This window comes from Trichoplusia ni, chromosome 3 (assembly GCF_003590095.1).
Source record: "Trichoplusia ni isolate ovarian cell line Hi5 chromosome 3, tn1, whole genome shotgun sequence".
NCBI lineage: Eukaryota > Metazoa > Arthropoda > Insecta > Lepidoptera > Noctuidae > Trichoplusia > Trichoplusia ni.
The window spans coordinates 5467533-5479576 of NC_039480.1; positions in this window are offsets into that span (position 1 = coordinate 5467533).

The window sequence follows — 12044 nt, forward strand, 5'->3', positions numbered from 1 at the left end:
ATGCAGCTTGGATAAATGTTCAAATATATATGTTTATAACAACACCAGCCTGTAACTGTCCCACTGCAGGCCTCTCATACAGAGAACGAGCATTGATCACCACGCTTGTGATCTGCCCCACGGTGGGGCGCCATTACCGAAGCTGTTAATAACACCAGCCTGTAACTGTCCCACTGCAGGCCTCTCATACAGAGAACGAGCATTGATCACCACGCTTGTGAGCTGCCCCACGCTGGGGCGCCATTACCGAAGCTGTTAATAACACCAGCCTGTAACTGTCCCACTGCAGGCCTCTCATACAGAGAACGAGCATTGATCACCACGCTTGTGAGCTGCCCCACGGTGGGGCGCCATTACCGAAGCTGTTAATAACACCAGCCTGTGTCCTTGTGACGTTTTCACCCGACTTGTTCAAAAAGAATGTATCATGTATATTGAACATTTATTCAAATAAAAACAACGGTCGTCTTACTTAAAGAAAATCTTAAACGGACTGAAAAAAAAAACGAAAAATTTTTGTACTTGTGCGAAGAATTGAAAAACTTAAAAACTTTTATATGTATAAAGAGATAATATCGAAATGAATCGATTTGTAAAATATATTCGAAATTCATGTACTTCAATAGTATTAAAAGAATATTTGTATTTTTTATTAAAATTTGAAAGGAATTCGGTGTAGACAGAGTTTCGTAGGCTAACTTACAAATATTTTTTAACCAACTGCGTCAGAACAGAGGTAGTACATTATTAACGTTGACTGCTAGTTTCGTATAAGATTGCATAACAAGGAATAAGTCCTTATATTCAACATACTGTAAAATCTACAAAATGTATGAAAATGATAGTTTTAATTCATGTTGTATGCGATTGCACGGATAGCCGAGTGGTTGAAGTCACCACGCCAAACCCATTGAGCGCGACGTGTTGATTCGATCCCCGCGTAGGACAAGCGTTTGTGTGATCCACGAATGCTTGTCCTGAGTCTGGGTGTCTTTGTGCATGTGACTTGTATGTTTGTGAATCCCAAGACACAAGGATTAAATTCTACAATGCGGGAGTCGTTTAAAAAATTATAATTTCGATATATTTGACGTCATCTAGCTATGAAAACTAATGATTCGGCGATTTACATGCGGGCAACATCACACCCATTATTCTGAACCCAAAGTAAGTTGCTAAAGCACTTGTGTTATGGAATTCAGATGCAACGAAGGTAACACCATCACCCAGACCTGAGACAATGTAGAATATATAATTTTTGACATTGTACCGACCGGGGATCGAACCCGGGACCTCTGAGCTAGCGACACCTTGAAACCGGTGCGTACGCCACTCGACCACGGAGGTCGTCAGTCAATTTCGAAATTTACCCCGCGGGTACATAAAATCGGTATAAAAACTATCCTATGTATCAATCCAATTTATAAACTATCAGTGTATCAAGTTTCGTCAAAATCCGTTTAGTGGTTTTTGCGTGAAAGACGAACAAACATGCACACATCAATACATACAAACTTTCGCGATTATAATATTAGTGGTTGGTTATGAAACTCTGATCTAAACATTGTAATTCTGAAAATCTTGTTGTTTATGAGTGCTGTGGTGAGTTGTCAATTTACATAAGCTTACTACGAGTAGGCCACGAATATTGGCTCAAGTATTGGACCCAATTTTAATTATCACACAATTGTTGGCCGAACTATTGGATCCAATATTTGTTTTCGACCAAAATGTTGGCCACATTATTGGATCCAATATTTGTTCGATTATATGTCATTGACTGGATAAGAAACGGATAAGGCTTATTATCGTAATATGTAAATAATAAGACATAGACTTTTTCTTTATTTAGTCTATGGTATAAAAGGAGATACAACATGTTTTATACAACGTGTAATACGGTTCCAGTCTAACCAAGGGGTATCGTGTTGCCCAGGACACTGGGTTGAGGAGGTCAGATAGGCAGTCGCTCCTTGTGAAACACTGGTACTCAGCTGAAACCGGTTAGACTGGAAGCCGACCCCAACATAGTTGGGAAAAGGTTATAAAGATAATGTATACAACATGTTTTAATTCACTCCAGTCCTATTGTCCTTGACTAAATATCGTTCTTGTTGGCAATACTATTGGGTCCAATATTTGTTCCAAACGTTGGGCTGAAAAACAACTAAACTATTTAGTTGATACTAAAAATTCAAGTACTTATAATATTTAAGACGAATTTTTGACTACCCTCAAGGTTACGTATTCATATTAAAATTATGAGTGTTATTTTGGAATATTAGTTTTTAAAGTGAGAGAGAAGATCGAGAGTTAGAAAGAGAGAGATAATGTGTGTGTTTGTAATGGGGAGTTCACTGTTTTAATTTTCCTTTATGGTCATTGATTAAATGATATAACGGTTTACTCACGCGTATGTATCGGGATTGCCCGACTAGTTTCGCGCGTGAGTAAACCGTTGCATCATTTAATAATATTCAGCAAAGTGTAATGACTGGTATCAATTAATAATATTGGGTTACGTCAAAGGCAAAGCAAATGTTGAATGAGACAGTTAGAGTTTGTAAACCGGTACGGTTGTGTGAGACTAAGAATTGGAGACAAATATAATATGGCCGTCTTAATGGTTAAAAAGCTTATAGTGAGTAAAGTATAATGAAAAACTACCCACGAATTGGTATAAATTGTTTTTAAATTATGAGAAAGTGTGATGCGTATACACCGTGATTTTTTAGTCGTCTTACAAAAGCAGCCCAGTTCATGTATCCAATGACTAGAACACGTTCATGATAAAAAAATAGGTATTTATGAGATTTGAAAAAAAAAATGCAATTTTTATTCAATATTATGATGAAATTCGTAGTTTTTTAGAAACACAGCTCTGTTGCGAGCGCGGTCCGAGCCTTGTAACAATGGTGAGAGGCGCGGGCGGCGGCGTTTTTACCATTTTTAAGAGTATATTTCAGATTTCTTTTGTTTAATTTTCTTCGTACTTATTATCTTAGTTGATGATAAAAAAATATCAATCGCGCCTAGGGGTATTTTACGTCGGATACATGAACTGGGCTGCTCTTGTAAGACGACTAAAAAAATCACCGTGTATAATTAGCTTTATTTCGAATATCTGAATGTTTTCTTTAATTTGTAAATCAATATGTATGTTTTGCTATTGCATACTTAATATAAATGTGTATAATATACACAGAATAAGTGAATAACACAAAACGAGGGTAGAAAAGTATTCGTCTTAAAACAAAATGGGGGCACTCGGTTTTTTTTTCGTTTGCAAAAAATTATTGAATATAAATTGTAAATAATTCTGTACAGAAAAGTTCGAAAGTTTTTTTATAATAGTATAAGATGGTTAAAAAAAATAATAATTATATAAAAATGAGAGTTATGGCTTTACACACATACAGAATGATTGTGTGGTTAAGTCGCATTGTATGAGAGTGTTATACATGGCGTTGTTTATATGTACGGTCATGTTTGGAATATTAATCTTTGTAAACAAACGTCTTTAAGAAACTTGATACCGCAGTTGATGCTTTACGATACGTGTTATCATATTTATTTTATTAAAATAATAATTTTGTATGGTAACATGTTTTTTTTCGAGCATTGACTATGGTTTCCCTAAAATTTGTTTGTTTAGATACGAACACGTATTAAAAATATGACCCGCCATTTATACAACAACCTGTATATGAGAATATTCAATTGTCATATTGATCTTTGGTTCTATGTTAAAACATATATAGATTTGGAATTAAAAAAGTATTCGATTTTTCTATTAATATCTAATATTAAAAAAAAATGTGTATAAATATACATGATGCTAAAAATGGAACTTGTAAGTGTATAAAGAGGTGTAATTTATAACTTATCCTTTGCCTAAAATTCATTAAAATGAGTCTAGTAGTTTTTTATCTCCAGATTTTATTGAAATCCAACTTAATACTAAAGGATTTCAATAATATCTAATTTAATTTAGTAGTTCATTCTCCATACTGTAATTTTCTCATAAAATGCTCGCCCGATATTGACGGAACTTTTTAAATTGCACCTCAATGAGCTAGACCAAACTATGTACGATCATTTGACTTCCTAATATATTGTACATATTAAAAAGCTTTTAATGTCATATTTTTGTTTTATTAATCCAAATATAAAAGACAATCTTTTTTCTTAGTATTTTATGTAATACTAGATGCCCTGTCCCTTCGACCCTGAGTGGGGTCAGATTAAATGGAGTTTTCTGTGAGTGAATTAGTAGTGGGGTATCGTGTTGCCCAGGTAACTGGGTTGAGGAGGTCAGATAGGCAGTCGCTCCTTGTAAAACACTGGTACTTAGCTGAAACCGGTTGGACTGGTAGCCGACCCCAACATAGTTGTGAAAAGGCTAGGCAGATGATAATGATTTAGTCAGTAAAAACGAATTCTTATATCCGTACCCATGACATTGTCACTACATATTATAAAACAGAAGCGCTTTCTCTGTCCTTATTTCCCCTTGACCACTTAAATCTTTGAAACTAATGAACAGATTTTGATGCGGTTTTCTTTAATAGATAAAGTGATTCTTAAGGAAGGTTTTTCTATGCATATTTTTTTACAGTAACATACTCAATTTCAAATATATTTACTATTTTTTACGCTTTCATTGCAAACAAGTATTCAATTTATCAAATTTCTCAAGTACCTACCATCTAACCCCAAGTACTTACCATTTGACTCCAAGTACTTACCATCTGACACAAAGTACTTACCATCTGACACCAAGTACTTACCATCCGACACCAAGTACTTGCCATCTGACACCAAGTACTTACCATATGACACCAAGTACTTACCATCTGACACCAAGTACTTACCATCGGACTCCAAGTACTTACCATATGACACCAAGTACTTACCATCTGACACCAAGTACTTACCATCTGACACCAAGTACTTACCGTCCGACACCAAGTACTTACCATCCGACACCAAGTAGGTGCGTGCGTAGCGTGGTTAGAAGATATAAATTAGGAATTTCTGAACGGAAACCCTCGAAGATGAATAGTTTTACCTGTTTTTTCCACTTTCTCCATTGCATCTTCGCTCCTATTAGTCGCAGCGTGATGGTTTATAGCCTAAAGCCTTCCTCGATGAATGGTCTATTCAACACAAGAAGATTTTTTAATTTGATCCAGTTGTTCCTGAGTAATCCTGAGATTAGCGCGTTCAAATAAACAATCAAAGTCTACAGCTTTATATCTTCTTCTTCTAATATATAAAATTCCCGTGTCACGATGTTAGTTACCGTACTCCTCCGAAACGACTAAATCGATTTATACCAAATTTTATATGCGTATACAGTAGGTCTGAGAATAGAACAACATCTATTTTTCATACCCCTAAGTGTTAAGGGTTGCCCACACTAAAAAAATATATTTTATTTTTTGGACTAAATTGTTAGTTTTTATTTTTTTTATAATGTGGCATTAAAAATACATACAACTCGAAAAAAAAATATTCGGCAAAACAACGTTTGCTGGGTCAGCTAGTATTAGTATAGAAAACCGAAATAAATCTGTAAAGAATTTTCACTCTGTAGCTATTACTTATATTGTGAGAATATAAGCTCGCATGACAAAGGCAACTCCATTTTCATGCGAGCTGCTAGAAGCTTTAATGATCTGAGGCCTGTTGGTCTAGTGGTTAGCGACCCTGACTGCTATACCGGAGGTCGTGGGTTCGATTCCCGCCCAGGACAAATCTTGTGTGATGAGCATGATCATTTGTTCTGGTGTCTGGGTGTAATTTATCTATACAATGTATGTATTTAGAAATATATAAGTAAGTTTATCAGTTGTCTGGTTACCATAACACAAGCTCTGCTTAGCTTGGGATCAGATAACCGTGTGTGATTTGTCCCAGGATATATTATATTATTATATTATATTATCTTTCGCAACATTCTGACATTGATATTGATAGCTAGCTCAATTAGAAGGCAAATGACCCATAGCTACTTTATCGGTTGAACTGATCTTAAACTGAGTATTTTTATTTTTTTTCTAGCTTAAAGGTAGTTAATAGGACTGTCGAACTATTGTAATATTTACCACGTGACCTTTTAGTCGGTTCCCCCTTTATTCCCTTCCCCTTCCATTCGCCTTTATTTTGTGTTAAATGGTGCTCGGTTTATTAATATGTGGAAGCTTGTAATTAGCAATTTGTTTATCTATGTTATACCTGTTCTACTGATTATTTGTCTGTAATAATAATTAAATGATGTAACGGTTTACTCACGTGTATTTATCGGGATTGCCCGACTAGTTTCGGACCCATGCAAAGCTAGTCAGGGCCCTAATACCACTATTTACAATGGTCGATGAATGTATTTTAATCTTATTGCCATTCATTCATCGGTCATTGTAAATAGCGGCATAGAGACCTTGGTTGATAAATACGCGTGAGTAGAAATGACATCATTTAATTATAACTATCTATGATTTTCTCGAAAGTTACATACTACTCTAGCTTAACCGGCAAACGTTGTATTGCCTAATAAATTATTTCGGGTTGTATGTATTTTTTAATGCCACATTATAAAAAAATAAAAACGAAAAATTTCGTCAAAAAATTAAAAAATATTTTTTGGCGTGAGCAACCCTTATCACTTGGGCTATGAAAAATAGATGTTGTTCTATTCTCAGACCTACCCAACATATGTACAAAATTTCATAAAAATCGGTTAAGCCGTTTCGGAAGAGTACGGAAACTAACATCGTGGCACGGGAATTTTATATATTAGAAGATAAAATGTAATTCATTTTTAAGTATTTGTTAGAACAGATAATTGTAGAAGGATTTGGGAGAGGTATTTGCCCAGGACACAGTGAGGTAGATAAAAAAGAAACATTTATTTCTAAAATATATTCGCGAATTCTTTTAAAGAGAAATCACTGGCATTCTCCAAGCCAGCTTTTGCGATGTCATGTGATATTTGAACTCCCTCTATATCTGGATTGAAGCCCTTCCATTTTTCAGCCCACATGATGTATCTCAACTTCTTTTTGTACGCTAGTTCTTCTGGCTCCTTCTTTTTATTCCAGTCTGTCCCGTTCTGAGGTTTCCCGTTTATCTGAGTCTGGTTTCCTGACATACTTCTTCGACTTTTCGCTGGATTTTAAATTTACATGTCATTGTAATATAGCATTACACAACTTTCACACAACGCCATCTAGTCTAAAACTAAGCAAAGCTTGAAATTTGAGTACTAGACAACTGATAAACATACTTATATATTTTTAAATACTTATAATAATATAATTTATCTATATAGATAAATTACACCCAGACACAGAACAAATGATCGATGAGTGTACCCATCAAACGAACATTTGTCATGGGTGGGAATCGAACTCTTATATTTTTTATTTTATTTTACTTTAAAAGGTTAGGAAGATTAAAAGCACTTAGGTTGATGAAATGCATGGTAACGGGGGCTAGCCCAGCCAGAGTCGCGCAGAGTATGCGCGAGCGATCCCGTGACTCTGGCTAAAGCAGTAGAAGGGGCCTGGGGTGTTTTTAGTCGGTGGAAGTCCGACATATCCCCACGCCGTGCCCTCGACGTGGGTTGAAGACATTAGCGTTTCACTCCGGAAAAAAAAAATGTTAATGGGGGCTGAAAACATCACTTACTAATAAGTGACGTCACACGAGATTTTAAATAACTGTGTCCCCTACATTTTTAGTATACGAGATAAAAGAATAAAAATCAATTATTAATTTATAATTATTTCTCTTTGAAAACTAACTAAAATATGTAAAATAATCACGAGACCCAATCTCGTAGTACTAAACGGGAGAAACTGTGGGAAACGGGTAGTTATTATACACGTCGGCAAAAAGGCTGCCAGGCTAAAATGGGACTGGGTGGGTCACGTCAGCCGCATGGACTGCGATCGTTGGGCCAATCTCACCACACTATGGGAGCCAGCGGTTGAACGGCGTCGTCGAGGGCGACCTAGGAAGCGGTGGCGAGACGACCTTAACGCTTACCGCGCAGGCTGGTTCCATGCGGCCCAGAATAGAGAATCGTGGAAGGATTTGGGGGAGGCCTTTGCCCAGCAGTGGGACACAGTGGGCTAACTACTTACTCTGTTGGCTCAGCGACCCAAATTGTGTCTTGGCCTTTGATACGAGAGAATGCCACCTTACCCGATCCTTCTCCACTTCTCGCCAGTCATCGGCTTGAAGAGCCCGAAGATCCACCTCATTTGTATCACTCCAGCGATACCTGGGTCGGCCAATATGGCGTCAAAAAAAAGGTCTATAAGGTCTGCTTACGAACTATTCCTTTCTTCATGTAATCTTCCATTGCCCCTGGAGGTATAAGGCCCTTATCCCTCGCTTCTTTCAACTTCTCAATATCCATCCCGGGGTGCTTCTTGGCAAATTCTTCAAGTTCCTTGTCTTTTCCCGATTTCGTATCTCTCTGCTGGTTGACTATTTCGTGAAATAATTCTGATTCTACCCTCAGTTCGGTGTATAGACCCTCTGAAACATAAACGATTACGAAAGAAGGAAATCACATTAAATTTTATTTAATTCCTCTTCCTATTTATGTCTGTGTAAACTGTAAACTGCGGAAACAAAAAACAGTTTATTTATTAAATAATATTAATAGATGAAAAAAAAAACACATTTTCTAACTCAATCCGTCCGTGTTTCGGAAGGCACGTTAAATTGTGGGTCCCGGCTGTTATTCCTACATCTTTGACAGCCATTACAGGTAGTCAGAAGCTTGAAAAGTCTGACAACCAGTCTAACCAAGGGGTATCGTGTTGCCCAGGTAACTGGGTTGAGGAGGTGAGATAGGCAGTCGCTCCTTGTAAAACACTGGTACTTAGCTGAAACCGGTTAGACTGGTAGCCGACCCCAACATAGTTGGGAAAAGGCTAGGCCAATGATGAATGATTTTCTAACTCAATTCAAATTTTACTAAAATCGGTCCAGCCGTTTTTATACATATAAATTGCATTTTCATCGGCTTTGAAGCTGCCCTGAAAATTTCAGCCTGCTAGCTTATCGGGAAGCACCTCAGAATTGAGTTACAAAAATCCAATCGGAACGACAAACAAACAAGAAAAGTGATTGTATAAAAACGTGGAAAAATACTTACGCATCACCTGATAACCTTTCATGCAATCTCCAATTCCGTATTTATTTTTCTTATAGTTGACTGCATCGGAATAGTATCTATAGATTCTCAGCATATGCTTAAATTTGTCACTTATTCCTGCCGCGAGCATACCTAGCTCGTACTGAACACTATGTGTGTATTCTTCCTGAACATTACTGGCATGTCTTAATTTTACATTTGCATCTGAAAGCAAAAAATTACGAATATCATCATTGGCCTTTACCCAACTATGTTGAGGTCGGCGTCCAGTCTAACTGTATTCAGCTAAGAACCCGTGTTTTACAAGGAGCGACTGCCTATCTGACCTCCTCAACCCAGTTATCTGGGCAACACGATACCCCCAGGGCCGGATCTAGGGGCCCAGGGGCCCCGAGGCCTCGAGGCAATAAAGAAGTAGGGGCCCGCTTGGTTCAAGTTATTTTCATTCAGTGATAAATTTATCGAGCTTTTTTTTAGATTCCTACTTTGGTGGTGGGTGTCCCCTGGTCATAGTGGGTCCCTAGGCACTTGCCTAAAGTGCCTTATGGATAATACGGCACTGGATACCCCTTAGACTGGTTGTCAGACTTTCTAGCTTCTGACTACCTGTAACGACTGTCAAGGATGTATGAATAACAGCCGGGACCCACAGTTTAACGTGCCTTCCGAAACACGGAGGAAATCGTTATTGCAAAGATGGTCACCCAGTAACCTGTGATCGATTCACTTTAGCAGTTATAAGTAGCTTAGCCACGAGCTCCTACTGAAATACTGCATATATAACCTCGAGTGTACCGTCCCGTGCTGGATTTCCAATTATTGTGTAGAAAAATTCTTAAGAAAATACGAAAATGGTCATTTTATTCATTTTAAGCCAAATTTCAATCATTCATCGGCCATTGTAAATAGCAGAATTGGTTCCCTGTTGCATTTTCGTCCAGTTACCTCCTAGTCGCGTCTAAAGAACTTTTACTTCAAAAATTGTCTTCAGCCAGGAGTTGATTTTGCGACAATTTTTTTTGCCGGATGGGAAATAATCCAATGCCTCCCGGTTGGGGTTGAGTGGAAAGGAATGTCAGACTTCTTCTGTTCTATTGCCTAGCAATGGTCCTTCCCTTGCCTTTCGTGAGTCGTGGCCTCCATAATCCTTTTGGACTATCCTGGTGATCCAACCTGTGAATCAAGGCTTTCCAGCCACCTTATTTTTCGGACTTAGAAACATTACTCCGACATCCGTTTCGCCGTTGAACCTTCATCGACATTTTTTTTAATTTGAAGCAGCTGCATCTGATCATTCATCTATTTATAGAATGTATTTTTTTAGGAGTATTTAGGTAAGTATTTTTATCAGTTGTCTAGTAGATACTCATAATACAAACTTTGCGTAGTTTGAGAATAGATGGCGTTGTGTGGAAGCAGCAATAGATGAGCATGAGGAAAATGCAATTCAAGTTTGTTAATAGGTAGAAAAACAAGGATTTATTTTAAATCCTTGATTGCGTGGCTTAAAGCATTCCTAAAATTTTCAGACAGAAAATATTACCAACCTTTGCACATAATTAGTGTCAAATTTAGCAAATTCAATGCCATAAGCCGGTTCCCCCATTCTTCACGATAAAGCTTGCCGGGGTACTTGGCGGTGGACAGCGCGAGCAGCGCTGAAATAATAATAATATGTATTAGACATTGATCACCACGCTTGTGAGCTGCCCCACAGTGGGGCGCCATTACCGAAGCTGTTAATAACACCAGTCTGTAACTGTCCCACTGCAGGCCTCTCACACATAGAACGAGCATTGATCACCACGCTTGTGAGCTGCCCCACGGTGGGACGCCATTACCGAAGCTGTTAATAACACCAGCCTGTAACTGTCCCATTGCAGGCCTCTCATGCAGACAACGATAAATTTTCCACTTACAAAAAAAAATTACTGCTAATGTCGTCATTTTTGAAAACTTATTACTGTGTTATGAGAATAAACGCTTCTGCTAAATAACAAAAAAAATACAATTAATTATTAACTATAATTACTAATTAAAAACATTGGTTATGTGATTAGCAGATTGTAGTGGCGATATAAGATATAAGCTTTAGGTGACGGGTTTGATCTCAAATAAAAAAAGTAGGTAATTTTCCATCTTAGTTCATGAAGTACTTAATTACGGGACTTGTCCAAAATTTTACAAAATATTTTTCACAACTTTCACACAGCGCCATCTAGTTGCAAACTAAACAAAGCTTGTATTATTAGACCTAGATGATAAACTTCAAATGTATATGAATGACATTACATTTCGACAAGTGACGTGACTTTAACTTGTCAGTTCAATTCATTTGAGCGATTCGTACTAGGATTAGCACTAGGAGACATGTAACTTTCTTTTAAAAGAAACCGATTCCCGCATTACAGAACTTAATCCTTGTATCGCGGGGATTTCACAAACATTCAAATCACATGCACAAAGACACCCAGACTCAGGACAAGCATTTGTGGGTCACACAAATGCTTGTCCTACGCGGAGATCGAATCAACACGTCGCGCTCTGCGGGTTTGGCGTGTTGACCTACTCGACTACAGACCTTAATTCTCCTATTTCTGAAAAAAAGGCAAGCAAATCCACGCTCTAAAACATGTGAAAAGAATATCGCACTCAGCAAGTATATTATGGTTTATAGACGCTATTAATTCCTACTTTGCTATTAATGTAGGTACTTGAAATGAATTAAAAAAACAATAAAAACTGCATTCGCAAGCAAGATGGACGGCAAAACAGTATTTTTCAATTTTAGTTTTTGTTTTCTCACCTTCTTCGTGTTATTTGCATGTAAGTTATTGTTTTAACCGACTTCAGAATAGAGCCGGGTCTA